The sequence below is a fragment of the Mytilus edulis genome, chromosome 4 (genome assembly GCF_963676685.1).
Source record: "Mytilus edulis chromosome 4, xbMytEdul2.2, whole genome shotgun sequence".
Taxonomy (NCBI): domain Eukaryota; kingdom Metazoa; phylum Mollusca; class Bivalvia; order Mytilida; family Mytilidae; genus Mytilus; species Mytilus edulis.
Genome location: NC_092347.1, coordinates 3,745,779 through 3,768,456, shown reverse-complemented (window position 1 = coordinate 3,768,456; position 22,678 = coordinate 3,745,779). Strand labels below are relative to the sequence as shown.

General features: G+C 32.2%; 1 long non-coding RNA gene across 2 annotated transcripts in view; it reads right to left on the bottom strand.

Moving 5' to 3' along the window:
• The window catches only part of LOC139521657 (uncharacterized), a 43,152-nt gene extending 20,801 nt beyond the window's left edge, over positions 1-22,351 (bottom strand). For both annotated transcript variants that reach the window (XR_011664039.1, XR_011664040.1), the window contains exon 1: positions 22,241-22,351. This is a non-coding gene — a long non-coding RNA (uncharacterized lncRNA). The remainder of the gene's footprint in view (positions 1-22,240) is intronic.
• Between the last annotated feature and the right edge of the window lie 327 nt (positions 22,352-22,678).

The window sequence follows — 22,678 nt, the reverse complement described above, 5'->3', positions numbered from 1 at the left end:
CTCTATTAAATATAAACTCTGCTCATCGCTTTGCATAGGGCTAAGAATAAATAGTTTTTCAAGTTTATAGGATATTAATATTTCATGTATTAAGGCCAAAATAAATTGTCACAAGGTGATTTTGGTAAGCTGTGTCTCATTATACTCAGTAGTATGGAAGAAGTTTCAATAACATTTATGATTATCAAATTAGACTATTTCAGAGGATTCTAGTACAGAAAAGAACCAGAATACAAGACATTTTCAAAGTAAATTGCAGTTAAGCAATCAAGTTCTGTGCTTTGCTCGTGGGAAAAAGAGATATATTCAGCCTCATTCTAGTGTCGGTTCCTCATGCTTGTCAAATATTATATAAAGGAAAAATCCATTAGGTTATGGATTTCATGTTACATTTCGGAATATGTAACATTTCATTGTGTGTCTTTTTTTGAAACTTCCATGTGGATATTGATTTCAAAGTTTTACATTCGTTGATGTAAAACATCAGTGGATCAGGTGAATCTCCATGTGGATATGGAATTCACAGTTTACATCTGTCATATGTAAATTTCTTCAGTTTCATGCGGATTGAAACTTCGAAGGTCAGGAAAACCATATATAAGGTATGAATCGCCATGCAGAAATGGGATTTAGAAGCTTCATGTGGATTGAGACTTCAAACCAGGCAACTGGTTTATGCCGATAAAACATCCTTCGGGTACCACTCTCTTCTGAGAGGAAGGTTTGTTTTGTGTCCAGAAGATTTGTCGTGTTCGTGCAACAGAACAGATGTGTTCCAGAATATTTCAGACCAATAGACTATTATCAAAAGATTTGTATCAAAAGATTCATATCAAAAGATTCAAATCATAAGACTGTGTTAAAATAACTATTCATTTCGTTAATAATGAGATTTATGTCAAAGGATTAATATCAATAGAAGCAAAACCAAAAGACTGTGTTCGAATGACAATACATTTTTTGTTCAATGACGTTAATAATGATATTCATGTACATAATTCAGGATGTGTTTACTTTCAATGAGGATATTTCAATTATTGTAGAATAATTTGCTTTAATGAAATAATGTTAATTTAAATAATGTGTGATACCATGTAGTATATATATTATGCACATGTATGAAAAGATTTTTTTTTTATTGTTATTTCTTCTTTCTATAAGAAAAAAAAAAATCTTTTGTGGAAGAAGGGAGAGTATATCACCAAGGAAAAATGAGGTATTTTCCTTAGCAATATTTTTGAATAGTTTTGTATTGTAATAGAAAAATGTAGTTTATTTTATTTCATATGGTTTATTAGTTAATGTATGCGGGTTCTACTTTGTAAACTATTTTACATAAAATTATTGTTTAAATGTTCTATACATTTTCAAGCGTAGGATACTTCAAATATGTCAAATAAGCATTTTTATAAACTATTGAACTTGTCTGGACAATGAGACTGCAGCAGTTACCAAATTATATATATGTCTAGTAAAGTTATAAAGAGCATCTTAAAAGTTCGGACAACGGTCAAGCGTTATAATATTTGTATAAATAAATCTATATTTTCTTTATTTCTTTAAGGATAAATCAAAGTATTAGAATGTCAACATGTCAAAACTAAGTAAAGGCTTAATGCAAATAATTCACGTTTCAAAGAAAACATAATTAGACTGTCTTTCTTAATTCTGGATTAGGGATTAAGTTAAACTTGAGGAGTTATATAACCAAGGCCAGTACTATGTTCGTTCCTGACCTGGTTATTCATCTTGCTAGGTTGGGGGAACTAGCTGGTAGCTTTTGTATGAATACATGTCAACGTAACACAGATTCAAAGTTCAATATATAATGTTTATTAATCAGCATTCAATATAGTTATCAATCACAATAATCACAATAGTTCATGAGACATAATAAAACAGCATGTCTAACATAAATCCAAGTCTATAACACAGTGTCCAATACGTGACTATCAAGCAAGTCTCAGAATACAAGTCTAATACATGACTGTCCCTTACTACATGGTCAACTAATATATATCGTTTCATTATTCAATTAACATAACATTAATACTCAAATAGCTAATTTACATAATAATGCTTATTTATCTATATTCCCAAATATCAAGTCTTTGTGACATAACTTAAATCATCTTAAAAAGTAAGAAATCCCTTTGTATATATAACACTTCTTTAATCCTTAATTCTCTATTGTCAATTTAGCCCTCAGAGGATTACATAATAATTTGCTTTACACTTATCTAAAATTGTGAAGATTTATATTAACTATTTATCAAGTAAATTATTTCTTAAGCTAGTGCTAAATATCTTAACTAATACTAAATTATAACAAATCTTTGAATTCCACATTTTAACATTCTTGTATCTAAAATATACTGGTTATACCCTTCCCTTCGTCGCCAAGATTGCTCCTGCAATCTTCAATTAAAATACAAAATGCATAATAAAAAAAATATAATATTTTACACATATGTTATATAGCAACAATTGAATTACTGATTCCTGTCAATAATATATTACAATATATTGTGAAACAATTAAATCACTGATTCCTGTAATAAAACATTACTAAATATATATACATGTACATGGATGGGGAATGGTCAAGTTTAGATTGTCCATATCAGGGAAGTTCTCTGAAGTTCACTAATATTGATAAGTCCAACTCTCACATAATTGATGACAATGAGCTCATTGCATACTTCATGAAGTATTTCTAAGGGCATAAAGGGGCATAAAAAATAGCAATATATACAATACAGCTGAAATATAAGATTATCAATGTTTTATCAAATAGGTCATCAGCTACAAGTTAAAAATATTAGTAATCATATCATAAATATTATTCTTAAAAATAAAATTACTTTATGCCTAACCCATAAGTATGTAATATATCAAAGAATTATCTAATTAATATAATTGAAACACAAAACAATATACAATGTATCAATAAAATATCATAAGCAATAATAACTGTTTTGTAATAAAAACATATTCAATACATATATATAGGCAATATATTTGTTCTTGAGCACAATCGTCATATTCCATGTCAACATTTTTGGGGAAACATCATATTGATAGTTTTTACGGATTAATGTTCATATTTTTCTGGTTCAAATTTTAACTTTATTGTCTCTTCATCTTCATCTGACACTAATCATGTACGGTTATAAAAATGTCACTATATATATATCACAAATCTCTGCTAATTTGTTCCTATAATATTAAATAAATTTTCACTAGATAAATATTATATGTCCATCATTGTTTGACTTCATTAACTTTTAAAAGCACAATATGGTCACTTCTATGGGTCCACCATTTCATCATATTGTGGGTCCACCATTATATCATTTTGTGGGTCCACCAATTCATCATTTTGTGGGTCCACCATTTCATCATTTTGTGGGTCCACCATTTCATCATTTTGTGGGTCCACCATGTCATCATTTTGTGGGTCTACCATTTCATCATTGTGTGGGTCCACCATTTCATCATTGTGTGGGTCCACCATTTCTTTATTTGTGGGTCCACCATTTCTTTATCTGTGGGTCCACCATTGGTAGGTTACTTCATGAATGTAAGTGCAACCAATATCATAATCATACATGACACCAATTAACCCTTATCTTTATTATAATTAATTCATTTGAATCGAGGGATTTTTTTTTTTTTTTTTAAATTTATTTATCTCTTATATTCACTAGAATACCACAATTTTAGGCCAGTAACTGAACTACCTATTTGTAAATATTACAATAAATAACAATCTACATGTAAGAATTTCTAATTCTCTTCCTTTTATATTTTATCTTAATTTCCTATATTTTCTCTTCTTATTTCTAATTTATATATTTAGCAACTGTATGCCAGTTTATTTTGTACTTCCTTATTAAGTACTCCTTAATTATTTTATCTCTTTAGCTAAAAATCTTTTAAGTCATAATAAAAAAAACACAGCTCAAAAACAGTGATGCCTATACACAATGTATGTGTAGGGAACACTTGATAGTTCTATTTGTATCATTGATAAAGTAATTTTGTATAATCTGAAGTAAATTTGGTTTAAAAGTACATCAGTAGATGTGCCGTCCACCTGCAATATTTAAGGATCTAATAGTAAGAACTACTAATGTAATCAATACATTTGTCCAGTAGGATTAAATTAACAGACACTATAACTAATCTGAATATTGTGTACTTTAACCAGAAATTCAGAACAAAAATAACATTTTTCAACGATACAAAAGAATAATGTCACAATGCATTTATGTATGCTCATAACATGTATAATACTATCTAGTTATAACATCTCAACCACTCATTTTCATATTTATTTTGGAAAAGTTTAAGAAGTCCTGGGGGACAAGTTTCAAACGGTACCCACTCTGGATCATAAATATGTTTTTCCTCATAGTGTATGAAACATTTTGGAACATTATTTTCTATTTTAAAATGTGTAATGTGAGAGCCTGTAACAAAACATCCTGGTCCCATATCTTTTGTTTGTGAATTGCATGTAAGGGTCAGCATAATGTTATAAAACTGGTCACCATAAAAATAATCAAGCAAGTTTGTAAAAGCATGCTGATCTTCTCCATTTACTCTGTGTAAGGGTTGATAATGTGATATTCTATTATTTCTCAATATGGTTTTGACGAAAAATCTGTTATTTTCCAGTTTTACAGCTTGCACTGGAAATTTATCCCAATTTATTTTTGGTCTTTGTTTATATTTAACATCATTGTTTTGGTCTATTGCAGTTACATTTTGTGGTTCATTTGAAGGTTCAAAAAATTTATGTTTGTTTCCTAGTAATGGTCTTTTTCTCTTTTTACCAGTATGTGTTCTGTTTTCATGAAATTCTCTTCTCATATTCTCTGGGATTTTATGTTGGTGTACCCATTCTGTTTTTGACATGTTTTTAATTTTTATTTTGTAGCATAGTTTCTTGTTTACCCATGCCGATGATATAATTTTTTCAACATCATCAGGTGTAATTTGTATTTCTGTTGTAGCTTGTTGAGCAGTTTTATTTGTATTTTGTTGGGTTTCTATAGAATTGTCAGGAGGCACTCCTTTATTTTGCTTTGAAAGTTTTGATTTACAATGATTGTTTTGATTATTCCTGGGTGTATTTTGGGGTTGAGAATTAGATATTGTGTCTTGATTTTCAGAGTCCTCATTCTGGACTTGCTGTTTATCACCTTCATCATCCTCATCTTCTTCAAATGGATCATCAGTATCATCTAGGAGGTAGTCAGGGCGGTCTGTTTTACTGTTAAATGCTTTCAGACGACTTGCATTAACTAATTTCTTTGAGATTTTGTTATCGCTGTCCCTTCTTAGCTTAAAAGTATTACAGTCTGGGGGTCCAAGGTTTGTAATTGTAAATGGGCCGGTCCACTTAACTGTTAATTTTGGACTTTGACCTTTTTTAACCTTCTTACAAAATAACATTACTTTGTCACCAGGTAAATATGTGGGTTTTACTGCTCTTTTGTCATGCTGTGTTTTGTATTTTGTTTGTGCTCTTTTTGTGTTTTCTGCAGCAACATCCCTTGTTAATAGGAGGTCCTTAATAAATTTATTGAGGTATTCTCTATGGTTTTTAGGCAATGTTGACTTTGGAATTAAGGCAACATCAATAGGTGCTCTCATTTCTTGTCCAAAGAGAAGGTGAAAAGGTGAGTACTGAGTAGACTGAGTAGCTGGTGTCATTCTATAAGCCATCATTATAGGTGCTATATAGTTTGGCCAATCTGTCTGTTTTTCCAGTTGAGCTCTCAATGATTGGACAATAAATGAGTTCATCCGTTCACAAGCTGCATTAGTTTGTGGATGATATGCACTTGTATAGTGGCGTTTGATTTGGAGAAGCTCACATAAAGCTGCAACAAGCTTCGAAAGAAAATTGGCTCCTTGATCAGATACAATACAGCGGGGTGCACCGAAACGGGCAATTATCTCTCTAAACAGGATGTTGGCTACTTCTGTTGCTTCTTGTGTTCTCATGGGAAAAGCTTCACACCATTTGGATCCACTATCAACCACCAACAGCAAATAGCGATATTTTTCTGGAGTCTCTGGCAGTTCTAAAATATCCATGTGCCATCTGGAAAAAACCTCTTCTATTGGCATTGGTTTAAGCGGTACTGGATGGCTGTGTGTGTCTCTTTTAGATCTTTGGCAGATTTCACATGTCTTAATGTATGTCTTTATATCAGTGTACATGTTTGGCCAGTAATATCGTTGACGCACAGCTTCATATGTCCTTTCTTCTCCTTGGTGACATCCAACAATATTATCATGGAAAGCTTCTAGTACCTCCTTCCGTAGGGTTCTTGGTATTGCTAGCTGCTTAACCATGTTTTGCCCCTTTGGTAGGCTTCTCGATCTTGCATTAAAAAAATGATAAAGTATGCCATTATCAATTTCGTAATGGAAGGCTTTCGCATCCAGTTGTCTAGCTTTTTGTCTTTCCTCAGGTACTTGGCCATCTAATTTGTAATTAAAGATTTCAACAAAATCTGGGCAATGTCTCTGAAGGTGCCGAAATGTTTTACGTTTCTTTAATTGCTCTGGGTCAATGGTTTCTAATGTTTCATCATCCTCATTACCAGTATCTGTTATTGTAAGAATGTTAAGTTGCTGTTCGTCATCTCCTTTGTAATCAAATGTTATGATTTCGTACTTCTTATTGCTCATGGCTGCAACTGTTTGTTCATTTTCATTCTGCGGAAAATATTCTGGACCTATCTTTTCATACTCTCTTCTTGACAGGGCATCTGCATTATTTTTCTTCCCAGGTCTATGCATAATGTCGAAGTCATATCCTTGAAGTTCAAGTGCCCATCTACCTAGTCTCCCTTGTATATTTTTAATTGTATCTATCCAACGAACAGTTATATTATCTGTATAAACTGTAAATTTGTGTGAGGCCAAATATGGATTAAAATGTTTTATTCCCTCTTTAAGTGCTAACCCTTCTTTTTCGTTTATGTGCCATTTTTGTTCATTTTTATTCAGTGATCTACCACCATAAGCTACGACATGTTCAAGTTTTGTGTTTGGATTTAATTGTCCAAGGACATAGCCAATAGCATAATCAGAAGCGTCCACTGACAACACAAATGGTTTCTCAAAGTCTGGGAACACTAAGATTGGAGCTGAAACAAGGTTGTGCTTCAATGTTTCGAAAGCTGTTTGACAATCTTGTGTCCAGATGTATTTCTTATGTTTCTGAGTTAATTGTGTAAGTGGAGTTACAATTTTTGAGTAATTGTGCACAAATTTTCTGTAGTAATTGCATAATCCTAAGAAACTGCGTAATTGTTTGATATTTTTAGGTATTGGGTACGTTTGCACAGCATATGTTTTTTCAGGGTTTACTTTAATACCATTTTTGGACAAAATATGACCTAAATAATGAACTTCTTCTTTTGCAAAATGACATTTTGTTGGATTTAGTGTAAGATTTGCTTGTTTTAATTTGTCAAAAACTAATTGTAAATGTTTTAAATGTTCTTCAAAATTTTTACTAAAAATCAAAATGTCATCTATGTATACTAAAGCAACTTTCCAGTTCAATTCTTTTAAAACTTTTGTCATGAGCATTTGAAAAGCCATTGGTGCATTTGTTAACCCGAAACTCATTCTTTTGAATTGGTAAATACCTTGATGTGTTACAAATGCAGATTTGTGTTTTGTTTCTGGATCTAAGGGTGTCTGAAAAAATCCACTCATGAGATCCAGTACTGAATATATAACAGCTTTTGAATTAGCAACTGTGTCGAAAACATCATCTATCCTAGGAATACTAAATTTTGCCCTTAATGTGCATTTGTTCAGCCTACGATAGTCCACCGCGAACCTATACTCTTGTTTTGCATCCATATTACTCTTCTTTTTGCGAACTAATACAATTGGGGATGACCATGGAGAGTTTGATTCCTCTATAATGTCATTTTTCAACATTATATCAATATGTTTTTCTGTTTCTTGCCTCATTTGTGGGGTTTGCCTGTAGGGCATTGATTGTACAGGTGGTGCATTGCCTGTATCAATTCTGTGATAGTGGTAACTAGTTTTACCTAACTCTGTAATGTCTTTAGCAAAAACGTTTCTATTCCTTGATAGAAGCTCAGTTAACTGTTTCCTTTGATTTGCATTTAAGTTTTCATTTATTTTTATTCCCATCTCTTTTTCAATATTCTGATATTTATTAACTTTAATATATTTTTCTTTTGAATTATTATCATTTAAGGCAAAAATACCATTTTTGTCTACTTCAAAAGCCTTGGCTACTTTCTTATTCCTATACAATGTTATGCTTAATCCAGTAGGATTAAGAATTCTGTACAAAGCCTTTCCATTTTGTACATTTACTACCACTTTTGAACCAACCAAATTTTTAATATCATTTGAAAAGTTTGGTTCAAGAATTACTGTACTGTTATTGCGATGCCTTACAGAAAGCCTAACAGGTATAATAATTTCACAGTGAGGGGGAATAACCTCTTCTGCTATAGTTTTAACATGTGCATAATGTTCATTCATAGTCTCTATATTATTCAAAGGTACATTCAATAGATTTTCTTGAATTGCTAAGGTATTATTTTCAAAATTTATGTGAGCTTTATTAGCTTTAAGAAAGTCTATTCCTAAAATTATATTAAAAGTTAAGTTCTCAAGTACTGTTAATTCTTGATATATAATTAAGTCATCTATATTTAATTCAACATCTACTTTTCCTAAAATTGGATAGCTCATTCCACAAGCAGTAAAAATTCCAGATTGTGTACTTTTTTGTATTTTGATGTTTTTCAAACATTTTTGTAAACATTTTAATGATATACAAGAAATTGAAGCACCTGTATCAACTAATGAATCAACTGTTTTATTTCCTAATTGCAAATGTATAATATTTTTTGAAAGGGGGGCTATTAGAGCTAAGGAGGGGTCAGGATAAACTGAATAAGACATGTTGAGTCTTTGTAGAGGGAAAATCCTATTAAAAGATCTTGACAACTTTAATTACAAAATAAAGTAAAATTTAAAGATTTGGTGTCATATAAGATCATAAATAAAAGGTTGACTCACCTCTGCACACTCAGGAAAATGCACTGTTTCCTATATGGAGATATGCTGACTCTTGTCTTCAGGTATTCAGGTTCGCATCCTACGTGTATCCCTCCTTAGTACCGGAAAGCTGGGTCACTCCGCCACGTATAACCAAGGCCAGTACTATGTTCGTTCCTGACCTGGTTATTCATCTTGCTAGGTTGGGGGAACTAGCTGGTAGCTTTTGTATGAATACATGTCAACGTAACACAGATTCAAAGTTCAATATATAATGTTTATTAATCAGCATTCAATATAGTTATCAATCACAATAATCACAATAGTTCATGAGACATAATAAAACAGCATGTCTAACATAAATCCAAGTCTATAACACAGTGTCCAATACGTGACTATCAAGCAAGTCTCAGAATACAAGTCTAATACATGACTGTCCCTTTCTACATGGTCAACTAATATATATCGTTTCATTATTCAATTAACATAACATTAATACTCAAATAGCTAATTTACATAATAATGCTTATTTATCTATATTCCCAAATATCAAGTCTTTGTGACATAACTTAAATCATCTTAAAAAGTAAGAAATCCCTTTGTATATATAACACTTCTTTAATCCTTAATTCTCTATTGTCAATTTAGCCCTCAGAGGATTACATAATAATTTGCTTTACACTTATCTAAAATTGTGAAGATTTATATTAACTATTTATCAAGTAAATTATTTCTTAAGCTAGTGCTAAATATCTTAACTAATACTAAATTATAACAAATCTTTGAATTCCACATTTTAACATTCTTGTATCTAAAATATACTGGTTATAGTTATGTATTTTGATTGGTCAAGTTAATATGATATACATAAAATGATTATGGAAATTATGGCAGATGGAGATGCGTTTTAGAAAGTGACTTGGATATATGAACTTTATGTAATTTTAGAGATTGGATAACTTAGGGTTTTGTCACATCATGGTGACTTAGTTGCATATTCGTATACATATATTTCTTGTGTTGTAAATATGAATGCTTTATCTATACGAGAATAATTAATATACCATCATTGAACTTAGTGTTTTATTGACTTCTTGTGCGTTATATGAAGAAAACCAGACAATGAGATACCTATGCTCTACCATCATTATACAGAGTTAGTTCCCCTACAAAATAATATGATAGGAACTGGGTCGCAGAATGTCAGCTAGTTCCCACACTTATTGACATGCAATCCAGTCCGGTCATAATTGCATACTTCCAGGAAGAAATTTGCTTTTGGTTTTAGTTGTCTTCAAATATAGTCCCTATTGTGAACAGTGTACATGTATATCCTGCCTTTTTTTTTAATTGATACACTTTCAATTTATTAAGAAATAAATTGAAAGTGTATGTACCCTTTTGTAGCCATTTTTGTACGAACTTTTTAAACTTCAATTGTATCAAAACTACAGATATAATGAATAATAGAGATAGGCCATTTTGTACATATTCCAAGGGGAAACTTGATGCAAAGCATTATTTTTTACTGTTCCATTTCATTTAATAGAAAAAGAGGACTTTGTGGCAAATAAATCAAGATTTTTATAGAAAATCCACAGCCTTTATCCTTGTACTCTCATATTTGGCAATTTGATGAATGATAGATATAGGATTATTGCATGCAGTGCTAGCATTGATTTCCTTAAAACAAGTTTATAAATGTAGTTATTGGTTAAGACAAGTATAAATATGGCCAAAATCAAGTACACCTTTTAGGGTGCGCTCGACTTTAGTGACTCAGCACGAGGTGTTTTGGAATTTACAGGTTACTTAGAACTTTTTGTAAAAAATAAACACTAGCACATCATAGAAAATCAAGTGAGTAATTTATGTTTCAAATTTTATAACAAAAATCTCTGTATTAAAGGCTGTGGATTTTCTATAAAAATCTTGATTTATTTGCCACAAAGTCCTCTTTTTCTATCAAATGCAATGAAACAGTAAAAAATAATGTTTTGCATCAAGTTTCCCCTTGGAACATGTACTAAATGGCCTATCTCTATTATTTATTATATCTTTAGTTTTGATACAATTGAGGTTTTACAAAAATGGCTACAGAAGGGTACATAAACCTTAATGCATGAAACATTAAGTATGGAGATGAAATTACATGTTCAAAAATTTGGATGCTGAATCTTTATGTTAAGTAGTGATTTGGCATGGCGTAGCTTGCAGGTATGCTCAGATGCTCAAGCATCCACATCATTTTCACAAAAAACAAAAAATTATGTGTTCGTAGCAGATATCAAAACTTGGAGGTATCCAAATGAAACAAGGGTGAGGATATGAGGATAATGTCCAATCATTTCTGAAGCAATGTGCTCGGACAAAACTGCATTTAAAGTAATGATTAAATCCAACTGTTTCACATATGACATTAAGGCTACGGCAAGTGTTGTGGGTGATGATACACAAACCAGCGGACATGTTTTATCTGAAATTGAGACATGGAGTGATGGCTTCTACATCTTTTTTGATGTAGCAACATTATTCACAACTAAACCACCATATCCCGATATCATTTACTGTGACATGATAAACACCCAGGTTGTTATAGAGTGCGTCGTCGTTCCTGGTCTTATAAATACCTTTTAACATCTATTATTATACAAATATTAATTTTATTTCCAATAAAACCATAGTGCCAATGTCCCCTGCATTGCACATATTTTATCTATCCAAGAAACAAAAAGGGCAATTATTAAAACTAGATGCTCAGCAGGGCACAGCTTTGTACGACCACAGAGGTTGAACCCTGAACTGTTGGAGCAAGTATGAACACAACACTCAAACTTTTAAGTTAGCTCTGAATTTGGATTGTAATTTAACAGCATAGGTTTCTGACATGGAATGAATGATGTCTAATGAACTTTAAAATTTAAATTTACCTATTATGGTCCAATTTCCAAATCTAAATACATGGCCATGGATTGATTCAGCATATCAAAGAATCCCAAGAATTCAACTTTTGATGAAATCAAACATTAAGTTTAATTTTGGACCCTTTTGACCTCAATGTCGACCAATTTGATAACAGGGCCCAAAAATCAAAATACATCGTTAGATTTAGCATATCAAAGAACCAAGTAAAATTTTTGGCCTCAATTTGGACCAACTTGAAAACTGGGCCCTGATAATCAAAAAATTTAATACATGTTTAGATTCAGCATGATGAAAAAAATGCAAGGATTCAATTTTTGTTAAAATGAAACAAAATTTAATTTGGGACCCTTACAACCTTAATGTAGACCAAATTGAAAACGGGACCAAAAACTTAAAATCTAAAAACACAGTTAGATTCAGCATATTTAAGAACTCCAATATTACGATATTTGATGAATTCAAACAAAGTTTTATTTTGGACCCTTTTGACCTCAATGTAGACCAATTTGATAAAAGGGTAAACCAATCAAAAATCTAAATACATGGTTATATTTAGAATATCAAAGAACTCCATATCTCTATTTTTTTGTTGAATCAAACAAAGTTTTATTTTGATCCCTTTTGACCTTAATGTAGACCAACTTGAAAACTGGGCCCATAATCTAAAATCTAAATACATGTTTAGATTCAGCATATCAAATTATGAACCCCAAGAACTCAATTTTTGTTAAAATCAAATTAAGTTTTATTTTGGACCCTTTGGACCTTATTAATGTAGACCTAATTTGAAAACAGGACCCAAAATTAATAAACTGTTATCACAGATATGTCTCTCCTTTTTTTATTTTGATTATGCAAATGTTGAAATCAAAATAGCAATACTTTAACATATCTAATACACAAGTTATGCAAATATTCAAAGTCAATGAACCATGACTGAGTTACATGGCTTAAATAATCTCCATGTAAATGAGATGTGCCAATGCTATACAACTGTGTATCAAATACCATTGACGTATTACAAGTGGTTCCCTAATCTAAATACAACAATTTAAGAGGCTGTCAGAGTGACAGCAAACCGGATTTATTCACCTTTATTCCTGTCCTGGCATTTTTCAATATCACAAGAACCATAACTGATGAATGGTGAAAATGAAAATCTTCAATATCAGACTTGACCTCCATTTTGTCATCAGTAATAACATATTTAAATTTGAAAAGCTTTGGTTGAATGGACCAACATGATTGGTAACACAATTTTTCGATTTTTCAAGAACCATAACTCCTGAACAGACAAAGTGAAAATCACCATTATTGAACTTGACCTCCATTTTGTCATTGGTAACAACATATTAAAATTTCAAAAGCTTTGTTTAAACGGTTCCTGAGTAAATGCACGGACAGGACTGGAAACACCATTTTTCAATCTTTCAAGAACCGTTACTCCAGATCCGTAAAAGTCAAAATAGTCATTACTGAACTTGACCTCCATTTTGTTGTCAGCAACAACATATATCAATTTTAAAAGCTTTGGTTGAACGGTTCATGAGTAAATGCACGGACAACATTTGTCTGCCGCCCGCCTGCCGTACATCCCCAAATCAATAACTGACATTTTTGTCACAAAAATCCGGTTAAAAATCAACTTGTAAACTATGTATAAGTTTCAAAGTCAATGAGGCATTAAGAGGGGGTGGGGGCTATATAATCTCCATGGAAACATTACTTGAAAATGTAAATAAATTTGCATACCAAATATTATTGATTTAACATTAGCAGTTCATCTTAAACTGATCTAATCACAAACTAATACATGTAAACTAAGATACAATGTAAGATTCAAAGTCATTAGACTGTAACTGAAGGGCGAGGCAAATTATTCTCCATGGAAATGAAATTTGCCAATGCTTATACATGCAACTGAATACCAATTAACATTGGCCTACCACTAATGGTTCCCCTTGAACTGAACTAATCACAAACTAATACATGATAACTTACAAAAAATTTCAAAGTCAATAGACCATGACTAAGGGGGTGGGCCGGCAGCAAATTATCTCCATAAAAATGAAATATGCCAATGCTTATACAACTGCATACCAAATATCATTGACCTACCACTTGTGGTTCCCCATTAACTGACCTAATCACAAACTAATACATATAAAATAAGCAAAAGTTTCAGAGTCAATAGACCATGACTGTGGGGGCAGGGCCAAATAATCTCCATGGAAATGAGATATGCCAATGCTTATATATACAACTGCATACCAAATATGATTGACCTACAACTTGTGATTCACAATAAACTAGACCTAATCACAAACTGATTCATTGTTGATGGAAACAGCATACTCGTCAAGGCGAGACAAAAATTTAAATACACAGCTAGATTCGGCATATCAAAGAACCTCATTAATTCAATTTTTGATGAAATCAAACCAAGTTTAATTTTTGACCCTGTGGACCTTGTGTGGACTTATTTAAAAACGGGGACCAAATTCCAAAAACTTAATACACGGTTAGATTCAGCATATATAAGAACCCTAAGAATTCAAGAATAAAACCCTATTGAAATTTGTCAAGAAATAAGCAATTTATACAAAGTATTAGAAAAGTTGTTTTTGACCCCTTTTTCCTAAACAGTTTGAGCCACAACCCCGAATCCCAACCTTTCTTTTTTGGAATGGTGCCTTCTGATACAATTTCAGAAAGATCCATACACTTACAAGTTTTTGTCTGAAAACTAGAAAAATACTTATTTTGACTCCTTTTGGGCCCCTTGTTCCTAAACCGTTTGGACCAAATTCTCCAAAATCAATCCTAACCTTCCTTTTGTGGTTCCAAACCTTGTGTATAAATTTCATCCATTCACTGAAACTAAAGTTATTGTCCAGAAACTAAGTGTCTTCGGACAAAGATAACGACACCAATACATGTATGTGAATGCAAATTTTTTTTGCAGTCGTATAAAAAGCACTTTTTTCCTCTACATATTTTATTAATATTATCTATAGGTATAGAACCACTTATTCCGGCATGGTCAGAAAGAACATACAAGAAACTAGTATATATTTTAAACAAAATAGTTCCTATGCATAGCTGTATCTTTGTCAATAACAGGAATATTTCGGTAGTTTTAGTATCAAATGAAAGATTGGGGACTTGGGATCACTTTAGAACTCTTGTTGAAAGTTTTATTCAAATTGTAAGAAAGTATATGCAATTCTAATAAAAGGACTCATTTGGCCTGTTGTTCAGATCAGACGTTCCTGTTTTTGTACTATCAAACTTCCGGGAACCAGTACACTCTAATATGCAATTGAATGGTATGTTGATTTTTTCAGCACAAGTCAAGATAAGGTACAGTTTTGACATGAAATAACTGCCACTTTATTTGAACTTAAGACAAAGTAGCCTTTAATGCTTGAAATTGATGAATTAGTGGTTTTATACCTTTATAATAAGAGAAATAACAGTTTCAGTGCAAAAGAAACGAAATTTTCATTATAATTTATATTTACAGGGGGTATAACTGGTTAAAGATAGTTGAACAGGATTTATTTTAGAAAGCGGATTTGGATGGAGAGTTGTCAGATTGGCACTCATACCACATTTTCCTATATCTATATATGAGAGGCTCAAATTCCGGGAAAGGCGAGTCACTTTGGTTCCTATATTCCGAAGTTCCTTATACATAAATGCGACTTTAATGGGTCTGTGTTTGCGATATTAAATATAAGATTGGGTTAAATTTTTTCATTAAATATTGATGAATTGAATGATGGTAGTTTCGAGAAGAATATAAAATTCTGTTGGAAAAACTAGTATATGAATTGGTTGGTATTTTAAAATTAAATAAAATTTAACCAGTATCAGATTCTGGGAGAGTTACACATGCATACAATAAAAATGTCCAAAAATAACCATTTTCTACATAAAAAAGGTCCCATAAAAATTATGCCTCGATTGACTCGGCGACAGTTTGGCATTCGTGTCTCTGCAGTTTTGTCCATGCCACTCTTTGATCCAGTTTAAAAAGGTCAAATTTTAGTACGTCTGAAGCTGTCAAAATGAATTGTGCACCCTTAAACACAGATAGACAATAACTGTTTAGGGTCTTTAAATATCAGCTGTATTTGTACGAGGCTAGGAAACAAGGTGTATGTGAGCTTTTAGCGAGCTGCTACACCTGTTTCGAGCAGAGTACAAATACAGCTGACATTTAAAGACACTAAACAGTTATTGTCTTTATCCTGCAATTAATTCTGTATATTGTTTGTGTTTTGAAAGACACAAAAACTAACATATTAAGCATTTATTTTCGATTTGTAATCCCTTGAGCCCCGTGTAGTAATATCAAAATCACACATTTCGCTGAAGACGGGTTCGCAAAAAAGAATCTCGAATGGTCAACAATAATACATCGCTCAAGGTGAATAATTATCTATTTTAGCATGACAACTAATTTCAACAGTTAAAACAAATAACAAAACATTGTCAAATTTGAAACAGAAGTGTACGAGTTGTCCTACGCTTCAGACTTGACATTCACTAAACATGCATGCTGAAATTGACATGGTTGATTTTGTAACACAATCATACACATTCAAGTTTTGAAATTAACAATTGTCATTGGAATGCAACTGGAATACACATTCTGAGGTCACAGTTTAAACAATACTCAGTCCGGCAGTGGGTGGAGCTTTAAAGCGATAACTGTATAATATACATATACAGCATAGCGATATCTGTAGGGCTGTATCTGTTTAGTAGGACACCCAATTGCAGGATAAATGTCAATATTTTGAGTTAGAGCTGGTAGAAGTTTTTATAGTTTTGATATTAATTGTCCCATTAGTTGTACACAACACTGCAAGTCTTTTTTAAATTAGGCTTAAATTAAAATATTGTTTGTTTGCCCTTTACCGACCGACCCTATTAATTTGTTCCGACTGAAAATCTTTTATTTCTATTTACCAGCAATATTTTATTTTATTATTTTTTCCGTTCCTACCGAAAATCTTATATTTGTATTTCCCGCTCAAAACTTTTTTTACCGGAATCCTCGGGTTTTATCTTCCACGTTTAAGGTTAAGTACGTTTGGTATCACGTGAGCGTTTGGCATGGACACTTGCATTTAGAGATTCAAAGCATTTGATTGAAGTCGATGTTGAAAGTAGTTCATTAAAAAAAGTTCGTCCGACACAAAATTATCAACGTGTGTACAAAATATTTTGTTAACGGACGTTGTATCCTATGTACAGTGATGTAGGGATGGCCTTTGGTGATCCGTAGATCAGGATGATTATGTTAACGCTGCCTCCGACCATCTTGGACATTTTATTTATATCTTACATGAATGGAAGTCCTGTAAATTGGAGAATAATTGGCAGTAAAATCGCCAAGTTTTCCTGACAGACAATTTATAAATGCGATGTAAAATACGTGACAATTGAGTTTCAAGTCTTTAAAATTTTTATTGATAACACCGGGACACACGAAAATTTAATACACAGTCTCTAGGGTTGTAGAGTGGGGTGCTCATTTTCGTTGAGCATTTTCGCCATAACTTTCCTTGTTTTCTGCAGTTAATGTTCAGATTTGTATGCTTTTGAAGTCTACTGATTTTTTTATACATAAACAAAAATATTCTTAGCTTCAAAATCTATTTCTTTGAAAAGAAATCATCTGAAAAGTTAGATTAAAGGCTAATTGAAAGTTCCTGATGTTTTGTCCAAGGGGGACACATATTCGCCGTTTTTACACATCTATTTAAAACCAAATAACTGCAGCTTTAAACAATATTTATCAGATCAATTTCTTTATAAATGAATAGCAGAAATTTCAAAGGTTTAAAGAACTGAAATTAAGGTCAATCAGTCAAACAATTACTAAGAATTACATCTTTGAAATCATTTTTTTCATTCAGGAAATTGGCCGAAAATCGTTGTCTGTTTTTCGGTCCTTTGCTGTAAGTGCCGAAATTCTATCTAAGTTTTAAAAAAATATATTATAATAATATAATTTAACGGCATATTTCTTCCTTTTCACCCATCCATTGAAGTTTTTACACCTCAAAATCATAAAACAGCGAAATTATGTCCCTGGCGAAAATTAGCACCCCACTCTAAGTAAAGTAAGACAAATGATTAGTTTTAGCTCTTTTAACTGGTTGCATGATGGCGATGATGGTGGGAAATGCACTGCAGTGCAGTGGCTTTATATTCTAGTCATATATTCTTTTTTTTCATAGATATATCATCTCTGATAATTTAAGTTTAAATTTTGATAAAATTGGTAGAATGTCGGAATAAAACATGCGATAGATTGCACATTGTACAGTTGTTACACAAACCTTTCGTTCAAGTTAATCGTACAAGGTACATGTATGTAGTACTGAATATCAGTTCAAGTTAAAACTCTTCAAAGTTCCAGTCATAAAAACGTTGGAAATATGCTGCACAGCTCTATATTTTGATATTTGAAAACAAAATAGTAGTGCATATGAATTAACTTCACATTCTACAATATTTGTTTTCCATAACTTCCTTGGACTGTTAAACTAATAGTCCCAGAAACTTTAATAATTATGTAATTTAAAAGATCATTAAAATCATACTTAAAACAAAAGCAAATACAGACAAAAATGATATCATGCAGATTTTGTATCTATAAAATAAAATATTATACCCATGACAAAAAATGTACCGAGCCAAGTTATTTTTTTTGGGAAAAAAATAAAATATTTTACCTACCTACCTACCCTGTTTCAAAAAATAGGGTCGGAAAAGGGCAAACAAACAATATTTTAATTTAGGCCTTAAGAGCAGGTGCGATCTGTTTAATTTAAATTTATTGTTTTAAAGAAATGCACTACAAAAAAATTATTACTGTTCTCGGGCCTATTGCTTATAGTTCAAGAAAAACAGACCAAAACGCAAAAACTTGACACTGAGCAATGAACTGTGAAAATGAGGTCACAGCAAAATTAACCAGCGCAATTTACATGTACATAATGAAATATTTCAACATGTTCAATACACCAAATATAGTTAGAATCAAAGAGCAGATTGCTCTGAGGGATACGATTGCCGTTGTTTCATTGACACATGTATACATGTAGCTGGATAATATTATTTTCAAAACTAATTCAACTTCACATTTAAAATAGTTACAAAATAGCCAAACACGGATAAAAGTGTATGAACAATGTAAACAGGCCTATGTTCTATTTTTGTACTATCAATTCCAAGTTTACTTTCCACAGCAGTCACTGAGACTCAGACTGAGAGAAGGTATTTCACTTCGTATCTTATCACCTATTTTCCTACGTTAATTCTAGGAGGAACCCCATTCCTAACTCTTTAAATATTTAATTTCCTTTGGGTCAGTGATCATGACTCCTTTCCGTACACATTTATCGGTTTAAAATGCGATCGTTTTTAATATAATACGACGTTTATTGACAGAACGAGCTAATACTCCACGTGTTGTTATTCAGAATTCACGGAAGGAGTCTTCCATATTATCGTTTCGAGTTGTCTCCCGTCTTCAATATTATCGTTTCGAGTTGTCTCCCTTCTGGAAGGGAGACAACTCGAAACGATAATATGGAAGACTCCATTTCGCCTGAAGGGGTGTTCTACGATGAGGATTTTTTTTTTAATTTAAATGATGCATATGATTTAAAATTATGCAACAACAATAACCTTCAATAGCAGACATACATAGAAAAAATCCCATGAGTTATAAATTAATTAACTGAGTGGAGAATCCAGAGCAACCATTCAATCTAAAACCCCTCGAAGTCAAGAAAACTATACGCATGCGCATAATTTCCAAAACAAACCCTGGAGCAAGAACGTAAATCAAATGTTTATTAAACGACCTAGATGGTTCTCTATTTCTTTATGGAAGTACAATCTCAAATATCAGTTTCAAATTGGTAACATTTAAGAAAAACTCCACTTCAGTTCTTAAATGACATTCTATCGGAATTCAGAGAACTCTCGCATTTTATCAAAACTGGGAGTTCCCTCTGACGTGTTTCTAAATTTATAAAAATACTAAATATAAATACTGCTTAATTCTGATTTTCCGTGTTGTTTAAAACACCCATATAAATCAAGTATAAGAAAATCAGACATAAAACACAAATACTTAAATATAACCATTGAAATGAGGTCAAGGTCAGATGACAGCTGCAAGTTGGACATGTACACCTAACAATCCTTCCATACACCAAATATACTAGACTTTTTGTTCATAGTATCGGAAATATGGGCTTAACCACCAAAACTTGAAACCTTGTTCACGGTTCCATGAATTGAGGTCAAGGTCAGATGAAAACTGTCACGAGGACCTTGTAAGGTACACACATATCAAATAGTTTTCCTATTACTCATAATAAGAGAAAAATTAACATTACAAAAAATCTTAACTTTTTCTTCAAGTAGTCATTGAACCATTAAAATGAGGTCAAGGACATTGGACATGTGACAGACCAAACTTCCCAACATAAGGCATCTATATAAAAAGTATGAAGCATTATAAGCCTTCAAGAAGTTAGGGAGCTACCATTTGATTTTTATGGGGGGGGGGGGGGGGGGGGGGGGGGGCTAGGATGAAATTTGAAAAAAATAGGCAGGACAGGAGTTTTGAGTAAAAAAAAAAAAAGGCAGGATGAGACACTTACAAAAAAAAAAGTCAGGACGACAATTTAGGTAAAAAAAAGTCAGGATAAACTAAAAAAAAAAAGGCAGGACCGAACAGAGTGAAAAATAAAAAGGCAGGACAGAGATTACAGCTAAAAAAAAATGCAGGACAAAATTTTTCATCCTAGCCCCCCCATAAAAATCAAATGGTAGCTCCCTTAGTTAACGCCACAGTCATTGACAGTTGCTGCCGGATCACTATCTCACTCACTAAATCTCGTTGTCTAAATCTCTTTGTCTAGCTTTGTGCGACAAAATTTGCAGTCCGGCACACCACTTCCAAAAAAATATTGAAGTATTTACCCTCCCCATCTTGGGAGTAAACCTTAGTAGTTATGTAAATATTTTTGACCACATAGTATATAAATAATACTTTTGGCACTATTGGTTTGTTAGTATTTATGACATTTACAATGTATGTATAATTATGCTACGCATGCGCAGCAGTTCAGGGGAGAATCCAGTCGAGTGGATCTTTTTTTAAAAGGGGGTCTTCCCATGGAGAAAAGGGGGGTCCAACCATGTATTCCCATTTAAATGCACTGATCGTCTCAAAAATGGGGTGGTTCAAAACTCTGATGGATAACTGGATATCATAAGTAAGGAAGTAAGAAGGGTCCATGTGCAGAGCATTGACAAGCTCTCTATATACATGAGGCATAAAATGTAATGTTGACATTCTGACTGAATGGTTGGGTACTTGTATATCTTGAACAGCCAAACCCCTCTATGGCAAGTGTTTTACAGACACATGGAAAAAGCCCTGTAGTGACCATCTTTCTATTTCCCAGTCACTGTTTTATGACATTGCCAGACATAATAATTTAACTGACAATTTCGACAACAAAAAATCCTATATTATAGGATAAACTCAAATTAACCCTATTACATAAAACAATTTTCTTTTCAATGCCATGTTATTTCAAAATCAATTCACACGAGCATACTCGGTCTACTCGAACGAGAAATCCACAGAATTCAGTAATTTTTTGGTTAAACCAGAGACTAAATACAATAACATTATGTTTATTGAATGATGACATTTTCTCGTCTTATCTTTATTCACAAATGTATTTTTTATAAAGTGATAACAAAAAGTTTTCGACAGTCGTTCACCAAAATAAAATTGACATTCCGATATTTATAGATTATCGTTGATCATCTCAACGAGATTAATTTTCTCGCTTGAGCTGGTACAGCGAAAGTGAGAAAAGCAATCGAGTTGAGATGACCAATGATAATCTGTTTATCGCTATTTTACCTATGACGACGTTGTCAATTTCATGTCAATTTCGTTAGCAACGCCACGTGGCCTCCTTAGTTTCTAGCGATAATTTTTCCATCTCAAGCGAGAAGCATGATATGAAAATTATCACAAAAAAAGATCAAAAGAAAAATGCACAAAATAGCGATAATGTGTAATATTTAAAACTTGATATTTATACTGATTCTATACTGGTAACAAAACTAGGCAATATCTCATCTATAAATTTAAAGAAAGAATAAAACCTACCTTTTAGACGAAACTTTCATAACAGATGTATGAACAGTCCTTCAGTTCAAAATGGATACGCCGGCAAGAGTTGAGAACTGTCACTTATAAATAGAAAATCCCGCCAATAGTAGCAAATAATAAACAGATTGCACGTGGTGCCATGAACCGTGAAAAACGGGGATTTCCCGAATATAGAATAATTAATCACTAATTTAATCTAATTAATTGGCAAAAATAATAAAGAATAGAGAATAAGGAGTGCTTAAATATAAACTGAATTGGAAATATGAGAAAATTAAAGAATTGAAAAATTTGGGAAAATTAAAGAATTGGATAAAGATAATACCATTTGTACAGAAAAACTACAATAATGGAAGATTTGAGCAAAAAATATACTGAGAAAAGAGCAATGTCAAAAATACAGTTATCAAGTATTTATATAAATGATGCCAAATG